Source organism: Canis aureus, chromosome 6 (assembly GCF_053574225.1).
Source record: "Canis aureus isolate CA01 chromosome 6, VMU_Caureus_v.1.0, whole genome shotgun sequence".
In the NCBI taxonomy this organism is placed as follows: domain Eukaryota; kingdom Metazoa; phylum Chordata; class Mammalia; order Carnivora; family Canidae; genus Canis; species Canis aureus.
This window is the reverse complement of record NC_135616.1, coordinates 39,592,386-39,616,206: the sequence shown is the minus strand read 5'-3', so window position 1 is coordinate 39,616,206 and position 23,821 is coordinate 39,592,386. Positions and strand designations below refer to the sequence as shown.

General features: G+C 55.3%; 1 long non-coding RNA gene across 28 annotated transcripts; it reads left to right on the top strand.

Moving 5' to 3' along the window:
- The first annotated feature begins 1,062 nt into the window (after positions 1-1,062).
- Positions 1,063-23,784, top strand: LOC144315867 (uncharacterized). 28 transcript variants are annotated; one of them, XR_013381602.1, is made up of 10 exons: positions 1,065-1,316; positions 3,608-3,679; positions 15,151-15,252; positions 15,346-15,426; positions 15,559-15,656; positions 16,914-17,453; positions 17,898-18,307; positions 20,271-20,459; positions 21,150-21,259; positions 23,460-23,784. It is a non-coding gene; the product is annotated as an uncharacterized LOC144315867 (long non-coding RNA). The 28 variants fall into 28 exon arrangements; XR_013381608.1 differs by lacking the exon at positions 15,346-15,426 and having other exon boundaries at positions 1,068-1,316; positions 16,914-17,036; positions 17,166-17,453; XR_013381606.1 differs by lacking the exon at positions 15,346-15,426 and having other exon boundaries at positions 1,068-1,316; positions 16,914-17,036; positions 17,139-17,453.
- Positions 23,785-23,821: the final 37 nt, after the last annotated feature.

Genomic DNA, 23,821 nt, shown 5'->3' with positions numbered 1-23,821 from the left:
TGCCCCCCCCTTGGTCTCCCCACTCTGGGGTGCGGAAGGAAGCTCTAGGCCTAGGACTCTGACCTAAGCCCTCAGAATCCCCCTTTCAGAGCTTGGGGATGAAGGCCGGAAGGTGGCTGGGAAGGCACGGGGAGAGGGGAGAGCCCACCCCCCAGCTAAGGGAGGTAATGCGGGGGACACTGAACACAGTGGGGGAGGGGAGAGGGAGCCGGCAGGGACTCAAGTGGCCTCCAGGTCTGTGGGACAAAAGTTGGAGGGAGATTTGTGTATGAGAGAGGAGGGGAGGGGGGGGCTTTGACAATGAACTTGAGACAAACTTCATTAGCATGCAGGCCTGCTGTCTGTCACGTCGGCGAGCTCAGACTAAGTTCCCAGGCCGGCCGAGGAAGAGCGGGCGGGGCGGCTGGGGGTGACTGGGAAGACCCGGCCATTGTGCCGTCCTGGGCCCCCGGCATCCAGCAAACATCGGGACCCCAGCCCTGGAAACCAGCCCCCAATGGCTCTCCCTCCTCTGAGAATGAGATGATTTATCTCCCACTTTGAATCCGTGGTCACACCCCTCCGGTCTCCCGTCTAGACGTCCAAACGCTGGCCTCCGCAGCCCCCACCTTGGCCCCCCTCGGTCGCTGGCATCTCCCAAGTCACTTTCTCCTCCGCAAGGAGGACATGGATTTGGGACTCCTGGAGCTAACTGGGCCCGGGCCTGGGGGAGGCTGGGTAGGAGGGCCCAGGGACCCCAGCAGACAGCAGAGTGTCCTCTTGCTGTCACTCCTGTCCAGCTCGGCTCCCCCCACTGCACGCCAGTCATCCAGCCACGCACTCAAGTTGGAAAATTTCGGCTGGACCTGGCAAGAACCTGGGGACGGTGTGTGTCTGTCACACCCTCTGTCTTGCTTCCTCGGGGGATGAGATTGGCCTGGAGGAACAATAGCTTTCCTTAGCCCCTTCTTCCTGCCTCAGGTTGAAAAAGGCAAGAGGAGGGGGTGGGGGCCAGGGGCTGTGCCATAGATCCCTTCCCACCGAGGCCTCGGAGAGGAAGGAGGGCTTCCCGGCCGGCTGTCATTTTGGTGGTTGTGGTGTCTCCAGACAGGGGCAGCACCCCCTCTTCGCTGCCTTCCAGGATGAAGGGAGAGAGAGAGAGAGAGAGGCGAAGAGAGGCGAGCGGAATTCCTGAATGGACAGACAGATGCTACGTCACCGGAGCTGCATCTCCCCTCCTGCCCCCCCACCCCGCCCCGCCTCAGGAGGCAGGAGCTGGAGAGAGGCAGTCCATCGGCAGGGGCCACCAAGCCGGCTCTCCTCCTCACAGAAGCCAGGTGAGTGGCCATTCGGGAGGGTCCTTGCTCCCTTGGACATCTGGGCTGGGCTGGGGTGGGACCCCTGAATTAAGTCCGGGCGCCCTACTTTGCTCACCCGCTAATGGAGACAGGCACAGCAATCACAAGAAGGAACGGCTGATAAAAGATTTAGGGGGTGACCCACAGAGTGGAGCATGTGTGCGGAGCAGGGGCTGGCAGAGTGGGGTCTCTGCTCACTCCTGCTCCCTGCTCCGGGGGCTTCCAGGGTGGCCCTGGGCTCAGGCAGCGGCCCTGCCCCTCGCCAGAGCGCCTCCTGGTCCCCTCCTTCCCCGCCCAGCTGAAGGCAGACAGCTCACCAAGTTTGTCAATGGGATTGGGGGGGCTTTAGGGTCACGGTGCTACTGATCCTATTAATCCACCCCTCCCTCTTTCCACCAGACGGCCAACATCTTAATGCTTATACCAGAGGAGGGGCAGGAAGGAAGACTAGCCAGGCTGGGAGGGAGGAGAAAGACAGTTCTGTATTTGGACTCCTGACCTCTTTCCTCTCCGGCTCCGGTCCTCTCTGCGCGTGGGGACAAAGTCTGAGGAGCTGGGGGAGTGGGGCTGGGGGCTGGGGAGGAGCCACATTCCCAAACAAGTGGGGGCTAGAATCAGAAAAAAACCCAAAAGCATTTTTATAGAATTTAGATGACTTTCATTCTACCTTCCTCTCTGCTTTTCCCATGAGCTGGCAGGTGGGAGGAGGGTTCAGGGAACTGAAAGGCCAGCGTGGGGTTGGGGCCAGGTGCTCAAGCTCTGCCAGCCTTCACCAGCCCCATCTGAGGCTGGCTTTTATTTCTTAATTTTTAAGAAGGGCCAGGAGATGTAGAGAGAAGGCACAATTTTCAGTCCTGTCCCTACCCACACGAGGCTTTCTGGGAGACAGGCTGGGACTCCTGTGGAGGCAGTGGGGGCTTGGAGGCCTGCAGACTATTTCTGGTTCTCCAGAGACCAGATTTCTGGGAGAGGCTGAGGCTGCCTGAACATGCACACACATGTTCCACGTCTCCTGGGGTGCGGTCCTTGTCACCATGTTCCCCCCCGAGGCACGGGGTGCAGGGCAGGGCTCAGCAGAGATAGGTGCTGCTGCTACAGGGACCCCACGCCTCTTTTTGACGAGGGTGGAAGAAGGAGCTGGAGACTCCCCAAATATTTTCTAGCCAGTCTGCAAGTTGCAGTGTGTGTGGGGGTGTTGGCCCCTCTAGTGTGAGGATCATTTCAGATGGAGAGATCCCTTTATGAATGAACAGGCTGGTTGAGCTGCAGCTGTGGGACTGGTGGGCATTTGTGGCCGTGAGAGGTGGGCAGGGAGCACTCAAAGCACGGCTCCTAGAAATCAGGCTTCGATGGAAGAGTTACTTACTCCCACTCCGTAGCCTTTCCTTTTTATGATTTCCTCTGCATTAAGATAGATTATCTTCCTAATTAAAAAAAGAAGGTGAGTAGTTGTGGATTGAGTTTGAGGCAGGAGGATTCACCAACTTACCCCAACACACACATGTGCACACACACACACACATACACCCGCATGCACGCACACACATGTGAATGCACTTCTCTTAGTCTATCAGGGGCTGGATCACCCACATCATTCCCCTAAATCAAAATTTAGCCTGAAAGCAAAATACCGGGAAAAATGAGACTATAAAAATATTGAGACTAGGTTCCATACCCAACATTAAAATTTAAAAAGCTGCTTTGTATTCTCACCTTTTGTGTATGTGAGACAGGGGAGGACTTGACAGCTCCAGGATCTGCTCTTATGGATGGAAGGGTGAGAAAGCTAGAGGCGGAGCGTGACCGGCTGTATCTTCAGTGTAGAGCACTTTACAGTTTGCTGTGCAGTTGGAGCTGGACACACAGAAATGTCTCCTTGCCCCCAGATCCTCCATTCTGCCCCAAGCGGCGGGGAGCTGGGAGGAGAGAGTGTCCACTGGGCAAGGGACTATTCTTTGCAGGTTCAAGTTAGCAGGACTGGCTGGAGCCAGGACCGCCAAGCCGGAGCCTTAGGTTCAGATGGAGGCGGAGCAGGTTGTGAGTGGGGGGGGGGGGGGGGGGATGAGTTATCGCTGTCCACCCAGACTGGGGCTGGCCAGGCGGTGGGGGGGGGGGCTGCCCTCCTGCATGGCAAGGCTGCTCCCCGCTGACACCCCCCCCCCCACCTGCCCCGAAGCTCAGTGCTGGGCCACAGAGGATGGCAGAGAGGTGGTGGAATGCAAGGGAGAGAACTGGAGCCACTTTAACCTTCACATTCTCTTCCTTGACAGGGCCGGGCATCCAAGAAGCAGCAGGCAGCCCCGGTTCTGGTGTCATCGTGGGTGGCCACCTTGGCTTTTAGGGTATTTATTTTCTTATTTGTTTGTTTTTAATGGGGGGGGGGCGGGAGGAGCTGGCCCTGCACCACCTCTGTGTTCCCCTATTCTCCCCACCTTGCCTCCTCTAGTTGTGGGGCCAGGCCTGTACTCCCCTCTGATGGTAGTAAGACCTGTGGAGTCATTGATGATAGGAATGGAAGACCCCAGTTCTGTGAGAGGGAGGAGAGGCACTGGGGAGTCAGGGACTCTTCCTCTTCTCTCAGAGCTTCCTGGGGGCGTGGGCAGCCCTTTGACCCTGGGGTGGGGATGCAGATGTCTGTATCTGGGTGACAGAGGTGAGAAAGGAAAGCAGTGTGGGTTGTAGTGAGTGGAGGTCTGGGAAGCATGCACACCGCAAAGGTATGTGCGGACCCTGCCCCTGGAAGCTTCAGAGGCTCTTGCTGGGAGTGCCATGGAAATGTGGTGGCATTTGTCTTAGTACATAGGTTTGTGTTTGCACGTGTGTGTGTGTGTGTGCACCCTTACACGCTCATGCTTTTGTCCCTCAAGGAGACCACTCACTGGTGGTGGACCTTCTACAGTCTCTGTCACCTCGTCCTTACCTCCCTGACTCCATAGGGCTTTGAGGCCTGCGCTCAGCTCAGTTATGGGTTTAAGAACTGAGGGCAGGCAGGGAGGCAGTGCTTAGAGAGGCCTGAGGAATTCTCAGGCTGGCCTCTCAGCAGGAGAAAAACACTCTCATGGGGAGGGAAGGGTGACACCCCCAGGGACAAAATCTTCCAAGTTGTCCCCATGCCCTCTAACCTCCTCTGTCCATATGGAGATAGATTTTTTTTTCACAGCTTCAGCATTTTTTTAATTTCCCGTTCTTGCTTTTATGTGTCACCATCCCACAGACAATGCAAATATTCTATAGCCAAAGAATAATGTGTGATAATGTTCATAAAAATGATGCATTTATAAGGCAAAAATAAATACCTGAACCTACCCTCCTCCACATGCAGCTTTCATCTGTGTCTTCAAGGCAAATTAATCTGATAATTGAAACAAAGAAAAATTATGCTTTTTATTTAATTACCTGAATGTTTCAAGAGAGTGGCTTAATGCCAAAATGTATTTTGGACCCAAATTATAAAAAGCTGTCCAAAAGCTGCGTCCTGAGAGCATAATTCAGGCCATGTTTTTCCGTACATAGGGCTCTTCAGGCACAGACAATGGGTGCGCACCAGGACTGTAGGGATGGGGGTGGGGACAGGCACCGGCAAAGAATGCAGGCTGTAAGCTGATGGAGACACTTACAAGCTCACATCAATGCCAGGGACTTGGGGGGCTCTCCCCACAGTACCTCAGAATTTCCCTGGAAGAACTCCGGTGGGATCTGCAGGCCACACCTCTGTAGAACCTCCACCTCAACAGAGAATGCTGTGGGCTCCAGCGGAGGCCTTCCTGGGGAGACTGAGGCTGGCAGGCCAAGCAGGAGGGGGACAAAATGCACCCATTTTGCTCCAGCTGGCAGCCTCTCTCAGGCCTGCTGTATCCAGTTCTAGATAGTAGAAAGGTCTCTGGTGGTCAAAGGACCTGCCGAATAGTCACTAAAACACAACATGGTCGCCCTGCCTCTCCCCCCCCCCCCCACCCACGCAGATCCCATGCTGGACATGCTTTGTCAACACCCTCCCTTTCCACTTATAGGACACTAGGTCCACAGGAGGGCACACACACATCCCCTTGTTAACTCACTCTTTCCTGGGCACTGCTTTAGGTGTAGCATTAGACCCTCTAGACCGAGTCTGTATGACGCTGCTCTGCCCTGGAGGGCTGTCTCATTTGCTTCCCTCCACGTAGTGTCCTTTTGGAAACCAACTGTAACATGGTTTCCTATACAAAGCAAGCCCAGTGAACATGATGGTGGGGAGTTTGCTTCTTTCAGGGCTTATAGCTCCATCCCTGTTGGAATGGAGACAGAGGCCCTACTCCCCTGTGAGCAGGAACCCTGGAGGGTCAGGTTGTCAAGTCCAGACAAAACCAAACCAGACAAAAAATTGCTTTATCAGGAACCTGGCCGGAGAGGGTGATTCCAATCTAAACTAATCTCCATTTTCTTCTGTGGGGGCCACTGCTTAGGCCAAGATTCTTCTGCAGAACCCAAAACCACAGCAAGAGGTGGAGGATCTAGCTCCTTATCTAGGTATTTGGGAGGAATTTGGAAATGTACCCATTTCTTTCCAGATCTCAGTTTTTTAGAAGGTCCAGCAGAGTCTGATTTTGGCCAATAGGGGTGGAGAAGAGAGTGTCTCCATGGGGCAAAGAAGCCTTTTTGAGTCTAACCCCCACCTCATCCCCAGCAAAAATACAGCTGTGGCTGAAAGAGGAGGGATTACGCTGGTCCTGCTGCCTCTTGCTGTGCTCACTGGGTAACTCCAGAGTAAGGGATTGTGGAGATAAGCTGGGGCCCATGAGGACAGGGGACCTGGTTGGAATTGGTGACTGAAAAAAGAGGATGGTTTTGGCTAACAGGATGGTCAGCTCTTTCTCACATGCTGGCCCCAGCCTCACAGGCACTGGGTGAGGGGAGAAGGAAGGGAAGAAAGCATGCTTTAGGTGCTTTTAAGGGATCTTGTGGGGGACAAATTGGAGAATATTTGTAGGGGAAGTGGGTGGTATATGTGAAGTGTTGGCACAATCTAGGGTGGCTGGAATATCTAGAGAGTATTGGGGTGTGAGGTCATGTACCTGGAATTATTTGAGGAGGTTTGTAGGCAGGAAGCTGAAAGACTGAAGAAGCCTATAGTTTCTCCAGGGCCTGGTATGGAGGATGCCTTAGGGAATGCATTTGGCAGCATACCAGTAGGGTAGGTCTAGCTGTGAGAGTGTTGGGGGAGAATTCTAGTTTTCTGCTACTACTAAGGCAACAGAGGCCCCAGTGCTCCCCCAGTGCTCCATTCTGAGCTGTAGGAGCACCTGGGAGAGGGAGGGAAGGAAGGAGGCAGTGGACACTTTGTCTCTTTCTTTCTCCACTTCTGCCTGACATGCTCCTAGTTCTGAGAGGGTAAAGAATTGATGCTATGGAACCTTCTAGAAAGACTTTCCCTTGGGCTTTCCTTGGGTCCTGAGACCCTCTGGAGGCTGACAGAGGCGGAAAAACTGTGCCAAGAACAGCCCTGAGAATGCCCTGAGCCTTGGGAAAGCCAGGCTGTTTGCTTCAGCTCCATACTCTTCTCTTGGGAGATGTAGGCCCTGGGGCTTTATCCTACTTCCAAGTGTGCCCCACCTCACAATCCTGTAGACACTATTCAGACATTCTCCCATCTTTAAGGGAATGTGATTAACGAAGCCATTGGCCATGGGCTTACATCTAACCAAGGGGAATAGCATCCAGGCTCGGCTTTGTCTTAGACACTGCAGAGAGGTGACATGCTGGAGTGTACAGAACGGTCTGGCTGGGGGCGCCTGAGTGGCTCAGGTCATGATCTCAGAGTCCTGGGATAGAGTCCCACGTTGGGCTCCCTGCTCAGCAGGGTCTGCTTCTCCCTCTCCCTCTCTGCTGGCTCTCTCTCAAATAAATAAAATTTTAAAAATTTATTTAAAGAACAGTCTGGCTGGGCCCGCTGGAGGCACGGGGAGCGCACCTCTGTTGGCACTGTGTTCAAGGATCCCAGGTGATAGGAATCTGCTGGTATTAAGCAGGTACACGGGCTCTAGGTATCTAAGCCATAGGATTTTTCAGAAAAGGGGTTGAGAGTATGGCGATTGGAGGGGTGCGGAAACTGGAGACCCGGACCGCTCCCAGGCAGGCACTGCGGCTCACCAGGGCCTCACCGCTCCTTCTCATTCTCGGAGAGCTCCACCAGGCAGCGAGAATCCGGATCCCGCTTGCAGGGCCGTGCGTGCTCCCGGGTTGGGACGCGGCATAACTGGACTCTGATTCTCTGGGCAGGTGGGGAGCCAGGTCAGGAAAGCCTGGAACTGAAAACCTTGCTGAGGGTGATGCTTCTCCCTATCACCTCAGCTCTCCAGATGCCCGGAGGTGGAGAGGGGCCTGGCGGCTCACGGGCCGGGGAAAGGGAGAGAAGGCGCTAGCGCGGGCCTCGGTGGCTCAGTGGATGCTGCGGATGCTGCCCAGGTTAACGCCGCTGGGACCCACCAGCCTCCCCCGCCTGGAACTTTGGTGTAGCGAGCGGGTTCAAGAGATATTCCCGTTGAATATTCCTCGCGGCGAAGAGGGAGGCCCCGCGGGTCCCAGGAGGAGTCCCCAACTTCCAGAATCGTTCCCTCAGTGTTTTGGGTTGGAAACCGACCAGAGAGAGGTTCCTGCCCGTCCTAGAAGATTAGGATCCCAGTATGGAAGAGATCAGAACACACGCACAAACAAACGATATCCTGAGGGATGGAGGCAGGTAGGGGGAGAATCTCCAGTTATCTAATTCTTTTTGAAACCTCTGCGCCGCCCCCCCTCCCGGTGCAACACGTCTAGGGACCAAATGGAAAATGTAAGGCCTACAAGAGTGAGGATGGCGATCAAAACCACAATGGTGGGAGATGGCAGACGGGCCTCGGGTGGGCGAGGCAGCAAGCGGCCGGGGGTCAGCGCTCGGAGGCTGTAGTTCCTCCCTCACCCCGCTCCGGGGGGAGGAGAGCCCCAATTGCGCGCTCCAGCTCTTCCCGGGAAGGGGGGCGGGGTCGGGGCGGGGGGGGGGGGGGAGACGAGGCGGTGACGTCAGACCCTCCGGAGCCAATCGGAGGCTGGCCTGGGGAGGGAGCGTGAAAGGATGAATGAAAAGTCCGGAGCCGGAGCGCGCCCGGGCCAGAGCAGCGGCCGCGGTGGAGGCGGGAGCTGGGGGGGCGAGGCCCGCGCGGCCCCGCTCGCCGCTGCTCGGAGGAGGCTGAGAGCCCGCGGGCATCTGCATCCCCGCGCCCGCTAAGCCCCGGCACCGCGGACCCCGGGCCACGGCTCTCCGTGGCGGCAACGCGCCGGGAGGACCGCGCGGGAGAGCACGATGGGCGCCCGGGGCTCGATGTAAGTGGCCTGGCCGGCTCGGGGCAGCAGGTGGGCGAACGCCTCGGCGTCCGGCGTGCCTGCGCGTCCACCTCAAGGTGCCGGCCGAGACCCGCACCCTCCTCTGGCCTGCCAGGACCTCCGTGACGGTTCCCGTTCCCGATCGGAATCCCTGCCAAGCGCTAGGGTCCCTCTCGCCTCGGACCCCCGGCCATTTTCACAGCCTTGGGTGCTTTGTGGCCCTCTTTGTACAAAGCCGTTTCTCTGAGGGGTCCCGCGGGGCCTGGGACTCTGCTCACCTGCACCGCCTGCCCCATCTAGCTGGGGCTCTCCCGGAACCCCTCCCGGGTGGGGTCTCAGCCTTTTACTTCTCCCGCCCCCCTCTCCCGGGGACGCGCCGAGGAGGCCCTGGGGCACCCACCCCGCACCGGCTTGCCTCCCTCCGGGTTGCCGGGATTTCCTGTTCCCTGCCAGGACGCCGCCGGGGGTTTTCTCCCCACGAATCGCTGCTCGCCCCCGGCTTTGGTCGGCGCCCTGCTTGCAGCCCTTTTCCCGAGCAGAGGTTCCAGCGGCTCCCACGCGGAGGCTCGGCTGCGGGGCGCGCCCTGCAGCCTCCGGAGGAGGGCGCTGGGGACCCCGTGGGGCCGCGGAGGCCTCCGCCACAGTCCCCGCGCTCTTCCCGGCTGGCGCGAAAAGCCCGCGAGTCCCTCTTCCTGCGGAAGCACCGCGGAACTCCCACTTCGTGCTCGGATGCGAGTGGGAAACGGGGTGCCTGGAGCTTCTCCGGCCCTGGCCGACCCCTGGACCTCGACGCCGCCGGCCGTCGCGTCCTTCCCACGCCCTTTTCGGTCTCTGTGGTCTCTGTGTCCTGGACTCGAGGTCCTTCCGACTTGAACCCCGTTTCTCTCTCCGCCCCCACTTCCACCCCTGTGCCCTCTCCCACCTCCACCGGCGGCCGGGAGCGGCGGCGGCGGCGGCGGCGGCGGCCGGGAGGCTGCGTGGAAGAGGCAGCGGCACCAGCCAGGAGGCGGGGTTGGTTGTTATCTTTGGTTATCTAGCTGTATGAGTGGTGTGGAGTCTTCATAAAGCTAGATAACCGAAAGTAAAAATAACCCCATACACTGCGCAGAGGGCCCAGGGAGAGCTGGCCGCATGGGCGGGCGGGCGGGGGAGGCCTACGCGAGTGGCTGGGGACGTGAGGACCCCCGGGCCGCGTGGGCGAGAGGAGGAGCCGGTGGCCCGCGGGCCTCAAGACCGCACCCCAACCCGGGCCCCGCGCAGGTAGGAGGCGCCGCCGGGTTCCCGGTTCCCGTTAGCTAGATGCTCCGTCTTCGCCCAGAGCTGGGAGGAGGCCAGAAAGAGGCGGGGTGGTTCCTCCTCAGGATGGGGCCTTTCTGGACCAAATGTAGAGTGGGCCCCTGCGGGGGAAGCTGTTCTGAGGCAGAGCTCCGTTGAAATCTAGTTGTGGGGTTATTTGGGACCGTGCCTGGGGCTCCCAAACCAGGCGTCTCCCGTGGGTGCCGGTGAACAGCTTTCCGCAGGCTATCCACAGCTCTTGCTGGGGTGGGAGGCTTTGGGGGAGCCCCTTCCCTCCTCTGGAAGAGAAAAGGAAAGAGCAAAGGCCCTACCTGGGGTTTTTGCTTTCATCTGCTTCCCTGAAGCCAAGTAGGTCTACCTGGCTGGGGTGAGAGTTGAGAATGGCAGAGTGGAGATGAGCCGCGGAGGAACTGGAGGTACAGGCTGGGTTCTGGGGCCCTGGGGTGCAGAGGATTTCTCAGCTCCCTTGTTCACACTCTTTACTCTCTCTGACCCAGGACCTGGGTCTGATGTCTTGAAAAGCTTCTCATGCCATCTTTGTCTTCATTGATCAAATGGGTTGAGTTGGGGTCTTTTAGGACATCTTCCCTTCCCATCCCATCCTCACTCTCTTAGAAATCATCTCCAGGAGCAAATGGCCTCAAGGAGCTCAAACACAAAGGAATTTGTAGCTTAGTATTTATGCTGCCCAGAGAAATCAAAGAATTAGATTAATCAGGGCCTTTCCTAAAAGAATCCATTTATCTGAGCTGACCTAAATATTTTAAGCAAAAGCATTTGGGTGCAGTTGAGAGGAGGGTGGTCTAGAGTCACTTGGTAGAATAAAACTAAATGTAGCAAGGCCCCACTGACTTTACTTCCTCTCCCGGGTCCATCCCCCACCACCTGGCAGGAGTGCAGGAGTGCAGGGCTAGAAAGAGGACAGGACAACTGGACAAAATGACCTTGTAGTGACTCCAGTTCCCTGTGTTAATTTACAGTTTCCTCCAGGAGCTGATTTTATAGCTAGGAGATTATGATTCAATTATATATTATGTGGGAGAAATATTGGGGAACCAAACTAAAACAGCAGGCTTCCAAGTGCCTAGAGCACACGTTTCCTCCCTTCGGGGGTTTGGAGGAAGGAGAGATTAACCGCCTCTCGATTTTTCAGCTGTTTGGAATTTGGTATTTTTGGAAGGAGACAGTGGAGACAGGATTAGGGAGAAAGGGAGCAGGTTTGGGCAGGGACTGAGAATCCCTAACAGCACAGGGTACCTCCTGGTAACAGCCTCTGTCTCTCTGCCTCTCTTTGATCCTCCAACACTGAGGAGGCTGCTATTAACCCCATTTTACAGATGAGGAACCACAGACCCCAGCATGTACCTGATGTTATTCAATAGTTTCAACCCCCGGTGGGGGGACAAGAGGGATGAGTGAGAAGGGAGGGTATCTGCGCTTCAGGGGAAGGGGAAGGTCCAGGAGAAGAGACCTCAGGCCTGGTTGTGACAGGAGGAGAAGCACCAAGAAAGACAAGCCCTTTTTTTCTTTTTTCTTTTTAACTCTTCATGCAGCTGGTTGGAAATGTGCATATGGGATCTGCTGAGACTCATCTGCATAAGACTTAGAACTTATATTTTAGCCACAGTGGGTTTATGTTGTTATTGTGGGATCCCCCATCAGCACATCTGACCACTGGCTCTCCAAAGGAGAATAGAGGGGCTAAGGGAGCACGTGGGTGGAGAGTTTACACCCTATAGAACAAGCATTCCCTCCTTCCAGGGAGAGGCCAGGAGGGACATAGTGGCCAGGAGGGATGTGGTGGGTGAGTGTGTGCTGCCTTATGTGTACATGTGGTGGTGCACATGGCTGTGTGGGCAGGGCTGTCAGGGAAATGATGGGTGCCTGTGCTGGGAGCTGCGTCTACTCATGAGGGTGAGAACCCAAGTGACCTGGCTTGAGGTTGGATGTGTGTGACCCATCCACAGTGGGCAGGAGGCTTGGCTGTAAGATCAGGGATGCCTGACTATGCATAAGCATAAATCCACTAGAGGAACAGATGCTCTGGGATTTGGGAGGGTTTACCAAATGCAGACATCACAGTGACACCCCCGAGTCCTGCCGCCTGCATCCTCCAACTTTTATACCAGGTAATACCTCCTCCACTGAACGCACTTGGAGAACTGATGGTGTGGGGGTGCAGGGAGGCTGGCTCCAAAGGGGCTCAAAAGAGCCTCACCACTCACCAGTTAGCAAATTTCTTCCTTGGTACCATCACACTTCTGTGTCCACGAGTTTTTAGTTTTATTCTTCAGATCTTGCAACATCTACCCATTCCTACTGGGAAACAGGTTCTAAGCTGGTTTCTTTCCCCATTTTCCTCCCTCAGTCTCATTCTCATGCCTTCCTACTGAATTCTGAATCCAAGAGTTCAAAGGCAATTTTCTTCTAAATATCTGACTCAAGTTTTGATTACCACCCACAACCTCACCCTGGGTCAGATTTTCCCCAATATGCAGCATTGAAAGTTTTCCCCAGCCACAAGCATCATCTCTGAGCTTCCAATGTTTATATAAGGGGGAGAAGAATGTATGCCCTCAGGACTGTTACATGGAGCAAAGAAGTCTATGTAAAAGATCTTATAATACATTATGATATCTATGGGCGAAGAGTAATTCTTAAGCTACAGTTTAGAACAATAATCTGAAAACATATGGTTGATCTCAGGATGCAAAGAGGACAGCTCTTTGGTATGTTCTTGACTGAGGGTCTCAACACATTTAAACTTGAGGAAGATCCTCCTTTCCCAGCTTTGGAGCTAAGGAGGCACTCCTGGGGACCTGGAAAGGCATAGTCTGAAGTTTCGGAGGAAGAGGAACAGTCCTTGGGAAGCCCCTGAAGGGAAGAGGCTAGAGTCCATGGGGCAGAAGGGCCATCACGTTTTCTCTTCTTAACAGTCCCTATCACCTATTGGAAGGGTACTTAGGATTGGTAAACTGACTTACATAGAGAAATATGGCATGGGTAAATGATAATTCCAAGTTTATTCCATTAAGTTTCTAGAATTACTAAAAATACAGTTTATTTGGGTAAAGGACCAGTTAGGAATGGGTATAATTAACAAACCAAATGGAGACCTACCTGCCTATCAGTGTGCAGACTTTTCTTTGACACTGAACAACTTTAAGAAGGGGTGTTTTCTCTCTTCCCTCCCAGTCTGCCACCTCCCTGAATGCCAAATCAGTCCCCAAGGTTGGTAACCTGCCAGAGAAGCACAGGCCCCTCTGCATTCTTCTGGGTCTGGAAGTCCTGCTTGAAGTCTGCACTTCCCAAGGTTTGGGAACTAGGATATTCTGATACTTATGTCTTCACCTCATTCCCACCCCAATGTTTTGGGCACAGATCAACCTTTTCACCTTCCTTCCTTTGCTATTGAGACCTCGGAGATCTTGGGGGGCTGTGGCACTATCTCATCCAGAGGCAGAGTGTGCCAGCTTCCCTAGGAGACAAATGCATTTAGGTTAATGCTTTAAAATCATTGGAGGGAAGGAGTAGACAAAACCATGAAAACATTCTTGGAGCTTTGAGGAAAATGAGAAGCAGGATTATGGAAGGTAAAGGTGTGTAGGTGCATATTTAGATAGGAGAGACATGAGAGAAATGGGGAACCCTTCCTTGCCACGCAGGCTCTCCCAAAGCTCAGAGTGACACCCCCCCTGCCTGCCCTAATCCCCCCATTAAGGCTGCTCTGAGTTTGTTATGACAGCAGCTGAAGGCCGCTGAATTGCTGTTTGCTGTGTCTGCTAATTGGACTGAAGGGTTGGGATCTGGACACTGAAAGAGACCATTGTTGCTGTTTACCTTCTACAATTGCCTCCCTGGGGGACCTTTTGGGTGAAGGGGAGCAGCATGCCCTCAGGGTCATTGCACCCATGCTCTGTCTCTGCACAAGGGACTGTGGTGGGAAGACAGTTCATCTCATTGCCTGATGTCACTGAGATGGTTTGAGCTTCCACAGCACACATGAGACAAGCTCAACACCTGAGTCAGTCTCCCATCCAGATCAGGCCACCAGGAGTTCCCAGGAGAGGGATGTTAGATGTTGGTCCTCCTCATCCCTATTCATTCCCTACTTCTTCAGGGGCCCTAGTTTTGCTGCGCCCTCCAGCTGATCAGATTTAACCCCTGTACTTTTTCTTACATGCCTTCTTCCAGGCAAGTGATTCTCGACATGGTTATGTACTAAAATCACCTGGGGAGGTTTTATTTTATTTTTTTAAAGTACTGAACTATGTACTTTGTTTTTTTTTTTTAAGATTTATTTATGTATTCATTCAAAGAGAGCAAGAGAGAGGCAGAGACACAGGCAGAGAGAGAAGCAGGCTCCATGCAGGAAGCCCGATGTGGGACTCGATCCCAGGTCTCCAGGATCACACCCTGGGCTGCAGGCGGCGCCAAACCGCTGCGCCACCTGGGGAGGTTTTAAAAAAAAAAAACAAAAAACAAACAAACAAACAAACAAAAACTGATGCATGGGTCGAGTTCCAGATGGATGAAATCAAAGTATCCTGGAATGAGGCCTAGGCATAGGTATCATTTAAAAGTTCCCTGGGTATTTCTAATGTGCAGCTAGGGATAAGAACCATGGGTGCAGACTTACCCCTCTGCCCGGGTGACAGACAGACAGACAGACACACACACACACACACACACACACATGCACCTGTGCACACGCCCCTAGGCACACACAGTTTCCCTTTCCTACCTTCCCTACCTTTCCTCTCGAGCTCTCCATATCTAATACTGTGGGACAGATTGTGTATCTGCATATGTCTATCTTTCTCATCTTTATTACTAAATTCCTTATGGGAACCTTAGAATTTCAGGTGGAATTTAGAGATCTGCATCCTGTCAACTCCCTCAACCTGAGCTCTTCCCCAAGGGCAGGAACTATGACTCTATCTCCTGGCGGATTTCCAAATAGGATTCAGGTGAAGACTGAGCTAATCGAGGACTCTTAAGTCCTTGGGAATGAAGGAGATGTTCAGAGTTGCACTGACTCCTGGGCTCTTCCTCCACCACCCCCCAGTCCCGAAGTCGTATTGGCAAGTTGGAGATCTTCAGAGAGGAGAAACTTTCTTCAGGGATATCTGCCCCTTTACTTACAGCTTCCAAATGTTTCTGCTTCTTTTCTTCCCTCCAGCTTCCTACCTGGGGCGGGTGGGTGCTCGCCCACCCTCCCGCCCTCTTTCCTCTCCACTCGTGAGCCAGAGCCGCATCCAGCACCACGGACAGCTCCCTGACGGTGAGTAGGACGGCAGCGCAGGCCCCCTCCGGGAGAGGGGGAGGGGCCTTCTGTCTGTCTCTAGATTGTGCAATCGGTGGGAATTGTTTGCAGGCAGCCTTAGAGTCTCAGGAAGAGGAAAAGGCTGAGGGCAGTTGGCATTCCATCTTCAGGAAATTGCATTTGTCCTCTTTGGTGAGTCTGAGTGAGGGGCCGCTGCCGCAGCAGGAGGGGTGAGAGTTAGACCTCAGAAAGTATTTAACCTAAGGTCTTGTGAAAGCAGGTAGAGCTAGAATGAGCCTCAGCCCTATATTCCTCATTTTACAGATCCCAAGAGAGTGAAGGAGTTATGACCAAGGTCACTCAGCTGGGTAGTGGAAATGCCAAGATGCAGCCTCCTGAACTCCAGCCTGGCCCTGCCTACGGTGTCGTATATATCTTGCATGGGCCTCCCAGCCTGAGTTGGGAGGAGCAGACCTAATGCTGGCAGGGAGGGTTCATAGGTTGTCCTCGTACAGAAAAGGACAGAATGCATGTCTGGACATGTGAGGTGTCCACACAAGCCAGGAAGAGATGGGACTGGCTAGTATCTCTGTCCGAGGAGCTTTGGAGGGGAGGCCTCAGACAGAAGCACAGGGACACCTAGTGTAGCTGGCAAGCTCACAGGAGAAAAGGCAAGGGGGCAACCATCTGCCAGGGCACAGAGGCCAGCCGATGGCCACAAGGAGTCTCCAGAGGCCAGCAAGAGTCACGCAAACTGGAACAGGGCCTGGGAAAGGCCCTTCTGTGTGCCCAGGCCTGCTTCTCCAACACCGGGAGCCCAGAAACAAAGGGGCCATTCTCTCTAGGATGTGATGCTGCCATCTCCGGCTGGCAGTGCCAGGTGGTGGGGGCATCAGGGGGTGTCAATCTATTATCCCCCCCTCAACTCTTAGGTCCTCTGGGGCTGGATGTTGGGGAGGTGGGTGTTCCATGCTGTTTCCATGGCAACCGCCCCAACCCCCACTTTCCTAAGCACAAAGAGAGACAGCTTTCACCCCCACCCCCAGGAAGAACCTGGGTCTGGTTGGGAATCTTCCCTTGGGAATCCTCCTTTCTGATGCACAAGCCTTGGCATGCATGAGCATCACCCTCTTTTCAGCACTGGAGCCGAGCTGTACAGGCAGAGAGGCTGGTGCATCCAGAGACTCTGGGAAGGTTGTGCGAGTGAGCAGCAGTCCCTTATACTTAACCGCTCTCCCCGCAATCTCTCCTGTCCCTCACTTACCACCCAGGCCAGTCTGAGCCGAAGTGACAGAGGCCTTGACCTTCTAGTCTTTCCCAGAAGTGAGGGACACCCTGCTACCTCCAGCAAGCCTCCAGGCTGTGGGAACGGGAGAAGAGGAGGGGGTCATCGCTGCCACCCTCCATCTGCACCCTCCACCATTACTCATTAGGCATTCTGCCCCCTCCTTCCGCTCGTTAAGCCTGATTTGCATACATTTGCATAATACAACTCATTTGCATTCCAGGAGGCTCATGGTAGGAGCCAGGAAAAAAGGGGAGGAGAAGAGAGAGAAAAGGGGAGAGATTTTGTTTTCATCAAAGTGTGTGGGGGGGGAGGTGGCAGGAAGAGGACAGAAATAAAAACTCACACTACTTTCTTTCTTCCCTTCTGTCGCCCCTCCCTGAGCTGTACTCAGATGCCAAAGAGAGATGCCAAGGGGCCAGCTTTTCTGTCCTTTTTTGTCTTGCTTCCTCTGGCCTTGGCTCCCCAGCCTGGCCCCCCACCTTGCTGGGCTCAGGCTTCAGGAAGAGAGAGACGGGTAGGAGGCACTGCTGTGGGAACGGAAGCAGAGGGAGAGGGAGAGGGAGAGGGAGAGGGAGAGGGAGAGGGAGAGGGAGACCGAGACCGCCATCTCATGCAGCTGCCCTAAGATGGCCACCTCTGACAGGTGGATGGACACAGCGGCGGCGGGCCGGCCAGAACATGGAGGAGTCTTCCTGCCAGTGGAGTTGGGAAGAGAGGATGAGAGAGAGGAAGGCAGGAGGAGTGAGACATGGCAGCCCGAAAGGAGGATGAGCCCGGCACGGGAGCAGGGCTGGGGGAGAGGCCTTCCTTCCTTCCAGACCCCTGGTGAACACCGGTGGTCAGAGGCCTTGACGAAGGATCTGATGGACTGTGGGTGACGGACGTATACTGGAGGGGTCAGAAGTGGGCGTCTCAGCAGGAGGAAGTAGAGGTGAGGACCCCTGCCAGCGTGAGGGTCTCTCTGGGGCCTCCAAGGGCTGCTGTGTACCCGAGATGAAGCTTCCAGTCTTCTCTGCCCAGCCCAGCAGTCTGGCTTCATGTTTGTGACTCTGCCAAAGCTGCGCCCTGACGGCCACCCACAGCCCCTACACGAGTTCACCCGTCCCCACTCAGGCTGGGCAACCCATGCAAAGCATTTCCTGCGGGTGTCATCCTGCCTGCTCCTGTGGCCTTTGGGTCTCCTGTGACATCCTTGCTTATGTGCTTGTTCAGTCCTCCAGGTTGGCCAGGTCTCCATTCACGAGTGCTCCCTAGGGTTCTGCAGACCTGCTAGTGTATCACATCTGGCCTTCTAGATGCTCTCCCACTTTGCTGGCTCTGGCCTCCCTGAACTCCACATCTGTCCCCTAACTGCTCTCTGTGCTCCCACCCTTAGCTCCAGGGGTAAAAGGCTGGAGGGGTGCACCTGCTGGGTTGATGCCCAGGCCCCAGCTGCCAGGAGGGCTCCCGTGCTTGAGGCCTCCATAGTGGTACATAAGCCAACCTCCCTCCATAATTCGCCGGTGGCCACACCCCAGACACTCAGAGGCTCAGCACTGTGTTTCCAGCCTGGCCGTGCTCCTGCTAGTCTGCCTCCACCGCTGGTGTCACCAAACTCCTCAAGTCACATCAGGTGCAGACCCTCCCCGTCCACAGCACCAAAGTCAGGACCCATCTCTTCCTCCTTTGTAGTAGCTCTCACACCCATACCTTCCTTTCCCTTAACCCTGCCTCTCTGTCCGCTCAGTCCATCTACAGGCATTTACCGAGCACCTGCTGAGTGCCAGGGGCCGTGTGAAGACAAAGGTGGGATACAGGGCTGCCCCGAGGAGGTAGTGGGAAGGTTGACCTGTGCCAGGTGCTGCAGGGGCATGGGGCAGGGCAGTGAGGCATGGCCTCCTGGAGGGGCCCAAGGAGAAGTGGTGAGATAAAGGTAGGCAGGGTGTTGTTAAGTCCAAGGCCTGAGGGAGTTGGTGGTGGAGAGTGGACAGGCAGGGAGGCAGGAAACAGGCTATTATGGGGGTGGACTGTCCATTATGGGGACTCTGGGCCAGAAGGTGATAGGACATGGAGGCAAAAGTGGGTTATGAAGAGCCTTAGGGGCCCCACCAGGGAGTACCGGGGAGTTGGCTGACAGCCTCAGAGATGCTGGGTGCAGGGTGTGGCTGGGGAGCAGGAGGGACCAGGGCACCGCATCTAGCTGCCCACTCAGTCCAGTGCCCAACTAGACATTTCACTGGCTCTCGGTTAGTTCTGCAAATGAAGGACCAGATGAAAGGCCTGGGAGCCACCCAGGGAAGGGTCTCCGGCTCTTTCCCTAGACTCGCTCCGCCACCACATGCATGCCGCATGCCACCTGCACGCAGGTAGGCTGATGGGGGCTCTCTGGGAGGAGACGTGGAGAAGCCAGGGTTGGTGCCTAACACAGGTGTCCCAGGGTCAGCTGAGGACTGGAGAAGAGAGGGCACTCAGTCCTGGAGAGTCCCTAGAAGAGGGGGTGAGGGAGGGGTGGCAGGTGGGCCAGGGCTCTGAGGGGATCTCTCCTGGAGAAAGGCGATGGGAGGCTAGAGAGGCAGCTAAGGAGGTGAGGTGCTGCTGCTGGCCTCTGGGGGGAGGGAAGTGGGGGTGCCGGCCCCTGCCCCTCCCCCAGGCCCAGCCTCTGCACAAAGGCTTCTCTGTGAGTGGCTGTGGAAGTGGCCCTGTCAGGTGAGGAGGCTTAGCTCCCAGGGCCCACAGCGTGGATGGAAGGGGGTTGGAGGAGGGGAGAAAGCCAGATCTGGGAAGGAAATGGAGAAGCTGAGATCTGGCCAGGCTCTCACAGTGACAGACTCAGGACAGGCTCCCCTCCACAATCCTCTCAGGCCCCATAGGCCCCCACCCCCTGCACCAAGGCCCTGCTGCCAGCCTTCTTCCCCACTATAACTCCCATCATGCCAGGCCCTTCAGCCGCCCTTCCCCAAGCCAGCCTTTCCAATGTGCTTCCAGCTCCTGTACCCCCTGGAGGGCTGCCCCCGGGAGGGCTGCCTGAGACTCTACCCAGTCTTGTGTGTGTGGGGGGTTCTTTCCTGGCCTGATCCCAGTGTCACCTATTGCTTACCAGCAGCGTGGATAGAACTTCTCTCCCACCTCCCATGCTTTGCTGTGAACTTTTCCTTTTAATAAATGTTTGGGTCTGGGGCATTGGAAGCAATAGAATGACAGCAACCCCAGCAAGCCCGAGGTTGCTCACAGATTTGGTAGAAGGGCTCCATCCACAGGATGGACTACAGAGGGAGGTTTTGGTTGTTGACGCTGGAATCAGACAGGCTGGTCAAGAGGCAAATGTGAAATATTCCCTCCTTTCCTAGCTAGGTGACCTTAAGCTTCCCTCCTTTCCTAGCTAGGTGACCTTAAGCAAGTCACTTAATGTCTTTGGATCCTGACTTCCTTCCACAGTTACCCTGAGGAACCAGATGGGTCTGTGTGAACCAGGGTGTTTTGTAAGGCTGTATGCAGATATCCAGGGCAAATTCTAGAAGGGACTAAGAGTTAGAAGGCCCATTGCAGATAGGTGGGGACAGTCAGGGCAGGCTTCCATGTTCCCAAATGAGGGCATGAGTGCTGGGGAGGAGAGTGAGGGGCTGGGTGCTGTCTGTGCTGAAGGCCTGCCTGGGAGGCATGGCTGGGCTCCATGCACTCGCTGGAGCTCTCATGCATGGTCACCAGCAGGCGAGCATCTTACCACCTAGATGGTAGACTGCGTGGCCACAGCTTCTGTCATCCTTCTCAGGAAGAACTTCCTGCTGGCCTGGTGTAAACACTAACAATCTTGCAGGGAGTGGGGTTGAAGTTCCCCCACATTGCCCTAACCTTGTGGCCCTCATCTCAGCGTTCTCCAAGAAAACACTGGCCAGACATTGGGACCCTCCAGTGAGTGGACACAAAATGGTGCCTCCAAGCCCTGCCGCCCTGGAGTCTGGCAAGTCCCCAATTTTATGTTCCTCAGCATTGTCAGGAGTGAGCTAAATTCAGGCTTATCCAGATCCCTCAGCCCATGGGCCAGCAAGACTTTGAGCAGCAGGGTCTTTTGTCTCCAAGTGGTCATTCCTTGTTGTACAAGCAAGAGCTGGGGGGGGAGGCCTGGTTCTGGCATCATACCCCACAGATAGAGAGGAGCCTCTAGGTTTACAGAAGGGACCAGGCGGAGGCTGGCATATGGAGGGAGAGCCCTGGGCACAGGGACATGAGCCTCACTCGGCCAGGGCTACCTTCTGCTGGGTTTGTCCATCTGGCACCAGCTGGCTTTCCAGCACTGCCCCCACAATCAACCGGACTCCTTCTGCTGCTGTTGCCATAGCAATTGGCTGCCATCTTGTACTCAGGGCACTACTTCCTATCTGGATCTTCCCATGGGGCTCCTGAAGGATGGGAGATAGGTCTCCAGGGATTTATCCCTTCCTCCTGACCACCGTCCAATAAAAATTAATATTAACATATGATTTTTTAAAAATAGCCAAGGTGGAGGCCAACTGTATGTCTGGCTCTGTGCACAATACTTCATGTGTATTATTTCACATGCCCGAGAACACATTGATGTTATAAGTGTAAGACGTTTGCACTCAGTTGCACTCAGTTTCGTGTTTCTGTAACAGGCTTTTCCTCTCTCCAGCCAGGAAATTCCAGAATCCTGCCTGCCCCTGTCTGGGGACGTCCTTCCCAAGGTCTTATGGAGATCTGTACTGCAGAAGTACCGTTGGCTTGACGTGGCCAATCTGAGAGGTAAGGAACATGTTCCCTGCGGTGTGAGTCATTTTTTGAGCTTTCTGGACTATGGCTGTTGGCACAGGAAACAGACTTGGCCGATGTGGTGATGTCCCAGTGCCCCTTAAAGACCTGGGGGCCCAAATGTAAAATCTTTTGTTTAGAGGGGTGCCTGGCTGGCTCCATCAGCAGAGCATGTGTCTCTCCATCTCATGGTCCGTTCTGAGTTCAAGCCCTATGCTGGTTGTGGAACCTACTTACAATAATAATAATAATAATAATAAATAAAATCTTGTGTAGAGAAGGGGAGTCAGTGTCACAAAATGCTTTGAAATTCCCCTTCCTTGCCCCCATCCCCACCCACAGAGAGAGGCAAGAGCCAGAGGCCACTGGAAAGTGAGAGTTTCCCAGGCCCTCAGGTTTGGGGGGCCCCCCAGGAAAGAGGTCTCCTTGCTCCTGCCTTCAGGGAGGTTCCAACAGGATCCCTGAGAGATCTTGACATGGTGAGGACTCCCTCCCTCTGGAGCCCAAGCAAAAGGCAGAGAATGGTCACCTTGACCTAGAGGGGTATCCCCAGGGGATTCAGAGCAGGGGCCAGCTTTGCTGGGGGAATCTCAAATGAGAAGCAGGTGGGGAGAGAAAGAAGGCCATTCTCCACTCTGAGGCAGGGTGGGCTGGCAGGGAGGGGCTGGGGATGATTTACGACATCATTGTTTCCCCGCCCCCCCTTCCCAGCCCCCTGCTACCGGATGGTTGCTAGGAGATGCTGGCTATCTGTGTCTGGGCTGGGAGGGCGGAGCAGCAGAGATGGCTCCATCTGGACCCCTCCTCCCCCACAGGGGGGTGCTTGGAGCCTCACCCACCACCCCTCCCCAGGCTCCAACACACACCTCGTTGTCCCCCCAATCCAGCCAGCCTGGGGCTTGTGGGACTCCCCAGCAGGCTGAGGGTCTGGAGCCAGGAAGGCTACAGTGGGGGGACAGTGTTTGTGTGCAGGGAGAGGCTGACAGTCTTGGCTGGGTACCAGGAGCAACACCTCACCTTGCGGCATTGGGGGCCAGGCCAGGTCAAAGGGGTAGGGAAGTCGGGGCCTCAAGGAGCCCAGGTTTAAGGGAGACTGAATCCTTACCTGCGGGGAGCTGCCAGTAGGATAGGTGATGGGTGAGGCAAATGTACCATCCCCAGTACAACCTGAGACAAGGTCCATGGCCCGTTAGGCCTGCTGTAGGGTAGTGGGTGAATCAAGGTCAGTGGGAGGGCGGTGGCTGAGGCTGGACCACCCCATCCGAGTGGAGGAGGGCAGTGGAGGGGCATGGTTCACAGCCCCTCCTCTTCCCCAGATTCTCTTTTCAGATTTGAAAGCCCTTGGAGAAGTCAGGTAGGGTGAACTTTAGGGACCCCCCAAGAGCTGCTATGAGCAGGACAGGGATGCTGTGCCAATGGTCCTGCTCTCAATGCCAGATTTCCTTGTAGCCCTTGCTGATCTTTTTCCTTCCTAGTTAAGGCTTCCATCCACCCCAGGAAGGAGGGAATTGACCTGGATTCACACCCACGGCTCGGGCAAGCCAGACCCCCTCTCTTCTCTATCTTTCAACGGGCCTGGAAACTGGGTGGTACTGCCCCCAACTTTGCAAAGGTGCAATCAGGGCCCCAGGAAGGACATGTAAAGGGCCCCGAGTCAAGGAGCTAGTAAGTTGGGCTGGGCTTCAGATGGGGCCTGGTGGGTCCCCTGCACAAGCTCCCTCCCTCCCTGGGCCCTGGCGGAACAGGCTCCTAATACATTCAAGGGCCAGAATGGCGGGGACCTCCAAGCAAGTTCTCAGGTGCTGACCCGGAGGGATGTGAAAACCCATCCTTATGAGTGAAGACAGGACTAGGGAAGAGGCTACAGTTGCTGTGGAAGCCACCTGAGTTGTCCCAGGTTGGTCCTGGGCCAAGGGAAGCAGGTCCCCCACCTTCAGGCACATCCCCTGGGCCACAGCTTAACCTCTTACCTGCTGGGGATCTGAGTTCCCCACCTGTCATGGCCCTGGGTAGAGCTCCTGTAAGAGATGCCCAGACTCAGCCCTTTGTCGTGGGGCCTCCCCAGGCCCTTGCCTTTCTGGTGGAGGGGAGCCCCAAGGACTGCTGGATGCTCTCCCTGGAATTTTGTCCTCTGCCTCCTGCCAAGGTCTCTATCCAAAGAGAATCTTTTTCACTCTTGACATTTTTTTTTCAGACCAAAAAGAAGGACCTATTTCACCCAGGTGGTGTGGGTTCCCTCTGAGAAGCCTTCCTAGGTTGACCAAAGGATGAGGCGAATACTCCAGCAAGCTGACTGGCTGCTCCAGGAAGCCTCTGAGCATGATGGACGTGGCATGGCCCTAGCTCCAGCCTGGCTGCCCATTATGTTGGAGCCACCTGGAGAGGGCTTCCTTGTACCCATGCTCCCGTGTCAACAGCTGTCCACCGTGGCCCACCCCAGTCCCTCCAGTATTGTCTGAGTCGCTATCCTCTGAGATGGAGGTCCCATCTCATGTCTAATAAAGACTCCTGAATGTTGACCCAGTCCTGGTGGTAGTGATGTACCTGGGCAGGGTT